The sequence below is a fragment of the Hyla sarda genome, chromosome 9, assembly GCF_029499605.1.
Source record: "Hyla sarda isolate aHylSar1 chromosome 9, aHylSar1.hap1, whole genome shotgun sequence".
Lineage (NCBI taxonomy): Eukaryota > Metazoa > Chordata > Amphibia > Anura > Hylidae > Hyla > Hyla sarda.
Genome location: NC_079197.1, coordinates 131,361,970 through 131,370,845, shown reverse-complemented (window position 1 = coordinate 131,370,845; position 8,876 = coordinate 131,361,970).

Here is an 8,876-nt window from a genome sequence, read left to right as displayed (position 1 = left end):
GATCACAAATGCTTTCTAAAAAGTGTTCTGAGACAGTTATGACTTAAAAGAAAAAGACACACCTAAGTATATTCTCCTCTATTTGAATGGGATGCAGCCCAACTAGAATTCTTCCTCAAACTCATGTCTTATATCGTGGAGGAGGAATCTAAACTGTACTCCTTCACAGATGGTGCCATCTAAGACAAAATTGTTCAGACAATTCTGTTTTTTGATAAAGAGTCAAATCGACTTTGAACCAGTTTACAAATGAGAGGCTATCCGGATAGCCCCTTTAAAAAAGCAAACAACGGAACTAGACTTACCAATAGGTCAAAACACATTGCTACTAGTGGCAGAAAGACCTGATCGGTCAATACCTAATCCCACTTTGGTCACTGCATCCACTTGCCTATTTGCTTCTATTAAACGAGTCATTAACAAGTATATACTGGTATTTAGAACAAGATTATGGGCACCCAGAATAAGGGGATAAGATGTCTAGAGGCAGAGTACCCCTTTAAATACAATTTTCTGATATTGAAATATTCCCTTAATTTTGGTTTGTATGTCCTTAAACGGGCCCTGCTCTATATAAAAGTCTTAAAAAGGAAATTCAGGTACCCTGTTGTCTTTTCATCGGCTTCCGGAAAAAAAAAAAATAGGTGAGAAAATACAGTATCCCAATCACATTTCTAAACGACAGAACCCATAATGGATTAGTAACAGCAATACATTTTCTTTCCAGTAGCCTCTACTACTCTTGGTTTACTTTGATGTTAAAAGAGCACAAGTCATTTAACTTAAAAGCAGAGGCTCGACACAAGTAATCTAAAACACCATGTACTATGGAGCATGGCTGCTGTGACAATTCCAGGAAACCATGGCTTATGACATATTTCCATCTTCATTGTAGCAATTTCAGGAAAAGAACATTTTCTTTATTTCAGGTTTCACAAGAAATGTGTTATTAACTCCAAATAAATAAACTATGAAGATTATGAGATATCCTGAGCAGAACCAAGTTTAACACCTCTAAAAGGTAAGACCCCCAAGCATAAAAGCTTGGGATTTCCTTGAGGTCTTATAGTATTTCAAAGCAGAACATAAAAGAGACTTTTTGAGTAGACACCAATAAAAACTATAGACTGAATTATATAAGAAAAAGTGCCACAAGTAAAAACATACTTGAAAGCAGATAGGTCATGACCTACTAGATGCATATTCATTACATTTTGTGCTCATTCCATTTCTTTAATTCTGGTATATTACGTTTTTTACCGAATGTTCCCAATTGATTTGTATAGTGTCAACTTATTTTGTAGTACATTACTAAAAACATACTTTACAAAACCAGCTTTGCAGACATTGGTTAGGCCTGGTTCACACTTCATGATGATAGGCTCTCACTGCAAGACAAAGGCCAAAAGAGTATCCTTTTGGCCAGTATAGGTCAACTTACAACAACAACATGAGGAAAGAAAGGTGGAGCAAACTATAAGATTTCATTCAATGATGGAACAGATACTCCTGTATAACTAGCATTTTGCATTACATGTGTGTTATACACGGCTCTGCAGGTAGCTCAAGAGGAGAAGGTGGTTCACTACAGAGCTGAACTATTACCTTCCCAGGGAAGCTCTAAATTTTCATTTGTACAGCCTACTGTTCCAAAGATCTGTCAAACGCCAGTGGGGTGTAAATGCTCACTGCACCCCTTATTAAATTCTGTGAGGAGTGTAGCTTCCAAAATGGGGTCACATGTGGGGGGTCCACTGTTCTGGCACCACGGGGGGCTTTGTAAACGCACATGGCCCCTGACTTCTATTCCAATCAAATTCTCTCTCCTAAAGTTCAATGGCGCTCCTCCTCTTCTAAGCATTGTAGTTCGCCCGCAGAGCACTTTACATCCACATATGGGGTATTTCCAAATTTTGGGAGGCTTTTTCTCCTATTCCTCCTTGTGAAAATAAAAAATTTGGGGTTACAAATTTTGGGAGGCTTTTTCTCCTATTACCCCTTGTGAAAATGAAAAATTTGGCGAAACACCAGCATTTTAGTGAAAAAAATAAATCTAATTTTTCATTTTCACTTTTTTTTTTTGCTGTCTTAGCACCATAGGGGCTTCCTAAATGGGACATGAGCCCAAAAAACCACTTCAGACAAATTTGCTTTCCAAAACCCAAATGTGACTCCTCTTCTGAGCATTGTAGTGCGCCTGCAGTGCACTTGATATGGGGTATTTCCATACTCAGATGAGATGCGGTTACAAATTTTGGGGGCATTTTCTCCTTTTAGCACTTGTAAAAATTTAGGGGGAAAAATTTACACATCCCATTTTAACAAAAAGTCTTCAAACACCTGTGGGGTGTTAAGGCTCATAGTACCCCTTGTTCCGTTCCTTGAGGGGTGTAGTTTCCAAAAAAGCATGCCATGTGGGGGGGGGGGGGGGGTTGCTGTTCTGGCACCATAGGGGCTTCTTAAATGTGACATGCCCCCCAAAAAAACATTTCAGAAAAACTCACTCTCCAAAATCCCACTGTCGCTCCTTCCCTTCTGAGCCCTCTAGTGCACCCACAGAGCACTTGACATACACATATGAGGTATTTCCTTACTCGAGAGAAATTGGGTTACGCATTTTAGGAAGATTTCTCTCCTTTTACCCCTTGTAAAAAGGTCAAAAACTGGTTCTACAAGAACATGCCAGTGTAAAAAAAATTTAAGATTTAGAATTTTCTCCTTCAATTTGCTGCTATTTCTGTGAAACACCTAAAGGGTTAAACTTTTTGAATACTTTTGAGTGGTGCAGTTTTATAATTGGGTCATTTATGGGGTATTTCTAATAAGAAGGCCCTTCAAATTCACTTCAAAACTGAACTGGTCCCTGAAAAATTTCGATTTTGAAAATTTTGTGAAAAATTGGAAAATTGCTGCTATACTTTGAAGCCCTCTGATGTCTTCCAAAAGTAAAAACATGTCAACTTTAGGATGCAAATATAAAGTAGACATATTGGGGGAGATATAGCTAAACCTGTGCAGAGCAAACATTGACCAGTTTCCCATTGCAACCAATCAGATCGCTTCTTTCATTTCTCAGAGGCCTTTTCAAAAATGAAACAAACGATCTGATTGGTTGCTATGGGCAACTGGTCCACGTTTACTCTGCACAGGTTTTGATAAATCTCCCTCAGTGTGTATGTGAATCAATCTATAATTTATTTGGAATATCCATTTTCCTTATAAGCAGAGATTCAAATAAAAAAAAAATGCTAAATTTTCAATTTCATAAAATTTTGGAAATTTTCACCAAGAAATTATGCAAGTATCGATGAAATTTTACCTATAACAAAGTAGAATACGTCACAAAAAAAACTCTCTCTGAATCAGAATGAAAGGTAAAAGCATCCCAGAGTTATTAATGCTTAAAGTGACAGTGGTCAGATGTGCAAAAAATGGCCATGTCCTACAGTGAAAATTGGCTGGGTCCTGACCACTGTCACTTTAAATGGGTACTCCTGTGGAATTTTTTTTTTTTTTTTTAATCAACTGGTGCCAGAAAGTTTAACAGATTTGTATATGACTTTTATTAAAAAAATCTTAATCTTTCCAGTACTTTTTAGGGTCTGTATACTAGAGTGGAAAGGGTTCTCTTTTTGAAACACAGAGCTCTCTGCTGACATCTCTGTCCATTTTAGGAACTGTCCAGAGCAGCCTATGTTTGCTATGGGGATTTTCTCCTACTCTGGACAGTTCTTAAAATGGACAAATATGTCAGCAGAGAGCACTGTGCTCATGATGTCAGCAGAGAGCTCTGTGTTCCAAAAAGAAAATAATTTCCTCTGTAGTATTAAGCAGCTAATAAGTACTGGAAGGATTAAGATTAATTTTAATAGAACTTATTTCAAATCTGTTTAACTTTCTGGCACCAGTTTAAAAAAAAAAAAAAAAAAAAAAAAAAAAAAAAGTTTTCCATGGGAGTACCCCTTTAACCCCTTAAGGACGCAGGGTTTTTCGGTTTTTGCACTTTCCATATGATGGCTTATTTTTTGCCCCACCAATTCTACTTTGCAGTGACATAACACATTTTATCTACAGCGAAACGGAAAAAAAATCATTGTGCGACGAAATTGAAGAAAAAACGCCATTTTGTAATTTTTGGGGGCTTCCATTTCTATGCAGTACATTTTTCAATAAAAATGACACCTGATCTTTATTCTGTAGGTCCATACGATTAAAAGGATACCCTACTTATATAGGTTTGATTTTGTCGTACTTCTGGAAAAAATCATAACTACATGCACGGAAATTTATACGTTTCAAATTGTCATCTTCTAACCCCTATAACTTTTTTATTTTTCTACGTATGGGGCGGAATGAGGGCTCGTTTTTTGCGCCGTGATTTAACGTTTTTAGCGGTACCATTTTTGTATTAATCTGACTTTTTGATCGTTTTTTATAAATTTTTTCATGATATAAAAAGCATCCAAAAATAAGTTATTTTGGACTTCGGATTTTTTTTTGCGTGTACGCCATTAACCGTGCGGTTTAATTAATGATATATTTTTATAGTTGGGACATTTACGCACGTGGCAATACCACATGTTTATATTTATTTTTATTTACATGGTGTTTTTATGGGAAAAGGGGGGTAATTTGAACTTTTATTAACCCCTTAAGGACCAGGCCCATTTTGGCCTTAAAGGGTAGCTCCCACCATCCTTTTTTTTTTCCCTGCCTATTGCCCATCTTTCCCTAACCCCCTACCTGCCTTAATTTTTTTTTTTTTTACTATTTTAGAAATGCCTTTTTGTCTGCCTGGTAGTGTGCTCACTTACCAGGCAGACTTCCCCAGCAGGCACAACGTCACTGATGCCTGCTGGGGCCGGCACTTCTGCCCTTAGTTCACCTATACAGGGTGCCTCCAGCTGTTTTACCACTACAACTACCATCTTGCCCTGACATCTATCGGCTGTCAGGGCATGCTGGGAGTTGTAGTGGTGGAACAACAGGAGGCATCCACTAACCCCCCCCCCCCCCCCCCGCTGAAAGCAATACATGCAGCGCTAACCCCCGCCCGCTCCGGTGAAAGCATTACACTTGTTTTTGCATAGCGCTGTGGCCGCGGCGCTAACCCCCACCCCGCTGACAGCAATACATTTGTTATGGCCGCGGCACTATGCAACGCCCCCCACCCCGGCGCTAAAATCCCCCCACCCACACCCCAAGCACACATACCCAAGTGCTGTGCTAGTCCTTCCTGAGGCAGCAGCAGCGGTGTATGCCGGGAGGCGGGCCGGTGTGTGAGGCCAGGGAGCCAATGCGCTCTCAGCGCTCGCTACCTGCCTGTCTGATTGACAGGCAGACAGCGAGCGCAGGCTGAATGAAAAGGACCGATGCTCAGCCGCATCAGTCCTTTTTCAGCCATGACGTCACGCCAGGCTGCAGCCGGCCACTAGGAGGGAGACCCCTAGTGGCCGGTTTTCAAACGTAAGTTACACCATATTAATAAAAATAAAAAAAATAATGAAACTATATTAGAGATATGTTGTAGTACATAAGTACTACAACATATATAAAAAAAAAAAAAAGTTTGTGACAGTGCCCATTTAAGGACCAGACCAATTTTATTTTTGCATTTTATTTTTCCTCCTCTCCCAAAAATCATAACTCTTATATTTCCAACTTACAGACCCATATGAGGGCTTGTTTTTTGCGTCACCAATTGTACTTTGTAATTACATCACTTATTTTACCATAAAATGTACGGCGCAACCAAACAATTATTTATGTGGGAAAATTGAAAAGAAAAACACAATTTAGCTAATTTTGGAAGGTTTTGTTTTCACGCTTTACACTTTCCGGTAAAAATGACACCTTTTCTTTATTCTGTGGGCCAATACGATTAAAATGATACCCATATTATATGCTTTTCTATAATTGTACGGCTTAAAAAAAAATCTCAAACCATTTTAACAAAATTAGTATGTTTGAAATTGCCCTATTTTGACCACCTATAACTTTCAAAATTTTCCGTATATGGGGTGGTATGAGGGCTCATTCTGTGCGCCATAATCTGTTGTTTTTATCAGTACCACTTTTGCTTAGGTTTTACTTTTTATAAATTTTTATAAGTTTTTTTTGGAATAAAATGTGACAAAAAAGCAGCAATTTTGGACTTTTTAAATTTTTTTACATTTACGCCGTTCACCATATGGGATGATTAACAATATATTTTAATAGTTCAGACTTTTACGCACGCGGCAATACCAAATATGTGTTTTATTTTTATTACGCTTTTTTGGGGGTAAAATGGGAAAAACGGACTTTTACTTTTTTTATTGGGGGAGGGGATTTTATTTTCCTTTTTATTTTTTTTATTTTTATTTTTTACACTTTTTAAAGTCCCCATAGGGGACTATTCATTGCAATCAGTTGATTGCTAATACTGTGCAGTGCTATGTATAGGACATAGCACTGCTCAGTATTATCTGTGATCTTCTGCTCTGGTCTGCTCAATCTCAGACCAGAGCAGAAGACCCCGGGAAACGGCCGAGCCAGGTGAGGGGACCTCCGGCTGCCATGCTGGAAGATCGGATCCCCGCGGCAGCGCTGCGGGCGATATGATCATCCGTTCACAGTACCGCACTGCTGCAGATGCAGTGATCTGTATTGATCACGGCATCTGAGGGGTTAATGACGGACATCCGCGCGATCGCGGATGCCCGCCATTACCGGCGGGTCCCTGGCGGCTGATCGCAGCCGGGACCTGCCGGGCATGACGCGAGCACCGCTCCGGTGCTCACGATCATGGCGGCGTATAAATGTACGTCATGGTGGGTTAAGTACCACGTCACCATGACATACATTTACGTCCATTGTCGTTAAGGGGTTAAGGAAAGGGTTAAATCACATTTATTAACTTATTTTTTTTTTTTTACACTTTTTTTTTTGCAGTGTTATAGCTCCCATAGAGGGCTATAACATTGCATATACTGATTGCCAGCATTGTTCACTGAAAAGCCGTAGCTTTGCAGTGATCAGAGTTATCGGAGGTCGATTGCTCAAGCCTGCATCTCAGGCTTGGAGCAATCAATCGCCGAAGGGACACGCCGGAGGAAGGTAAGAGGACCTCCGCTCGTGTCCCAACTTATGGGGACACCGCATTTTCACTGCGGTGGTCCCGAACAGCCCCACTGAGCAGCCGGGCAGCTTTCACTTTAGTTTTAGACGCGGCGTTCAACTTTGAACGCCGCTGCCGCACGCTATTAGCTCCGGGTCCCGGGTTCAGATACATGCCGGGACCGACCAGATATGACGCGGAGTCACCGCGTGACCCCGCGTTATATCGCGGGAGCTGGCCAAGGACGTAAATATACGTCCTAGGTCGTTAAGTGGTTAAGCATTAATAACTCTGGGATCCTTTTACTTATGAATTTGATTCAGAGATTGTTTTCTCATGACATATTCTACTTTAACATAGTGGTAAATTTTGGTCGATACTTGCATTTTTCTAACTTTGAAGCTCTCTGCTTGTAAGGAAAACAGACATTCCAAATAAATTTTATATTGATTCACATGTACAATATACCTACTTTATGTTTGCATCATGAAGTTGACATTTTTACTTTTGGAAAACATCAGAGGGCTTCAAAGTTCAGCAGCAATTCACCAGCTCAGTTTTGTAGTGGATTTGAAGGGCCTTCTTATTAGAAATACCCCATAAAAGACCATATTATAGAAACTGCACCCCTCAAAGTATTCAAAATGACATTCAGTAAGTGGGTTAACCCTTAAGGTGTTTCACAGGAATAGCAGCAAAGTGAAGGAGAAAATTCTAAATCTTCATTTTTTAACCCCTTAAGGACTGGGGTTTTTTCCGTTTTTGCATTTTCGTTTTTTGCTCCTTGCCTTTAAAAAATCATAACTCTTTCAAATTTACACCTAAAAATCCATATGATGGCTTATTTTTTGCGCCACCAATTCTACTTTGTAATGACGTCAGTCATTTTGCCCAAAAATCTATGGTGAAGGGGGAAAAAAAATCATTGTGCGACAAAATTGAAAAAAAAAAACGCTGTTTTGTAATTTTGGGGGCTTCCGTTTCTACGTAGTACATTTTTTGGTAAAAATGACACCTGATATGTATTCTGTAGGTCCATACGATTAAAATGATACCCTATTTATATAGGTTTGATTTTGTCGGACTTCTGGAAAAAATCAAAACTACATGCAGGAAAATTAATACGTTTAAAATTGTCATCTTCTGACCCCTATAACTTTTTATTTTTCCGTGTATGGGACGGTATGAGGGCTCATTTTTTGCGCCGTGATCTGAAGTTTTTAACGGTACCATTTTTGCATTGATAGGACTTATTGATATAAAAAGTCACCAAAAATGCACTATTTTGGACTTTGGAATTTTTTTGCGCGCACGCCATTGACTGAGCGGTTTAACTAATGATATATTTTTATAATTCGGACATTTCCGCACGCGGTGATACCATATATGTTTATTTTTATTTACACTGTTTTTTTTTTTTATTGGAAAAGGGGGGTGATTCAAACTTTTAATAGGGGAGGAGTTAAATGATCTTTATTCACTTTTTTTTTCACTTTTTTTTTTTGCAGTGTTATAGGTCCCATAGGGACCTATAACACTGCACACACTGATCTTCTATGTTGATCACTGGTTTCTCATAAGAAACCAGTGATCAACGATTCTGCCGCATGACTGCTCATGCCTGGATCTCAGGCACTGAGCAGTCATTCGGCGATCGGACAGCGAGGAGGCAGGAAGGGGCCCTCCCGCTGTCCTGTCAGCTGTTCGGGATGCCGCGATTAGCCGCGGCTATCCTGAACAGCCCGACTGAGCTAGTCGGGAACTTTCACTTTCACTT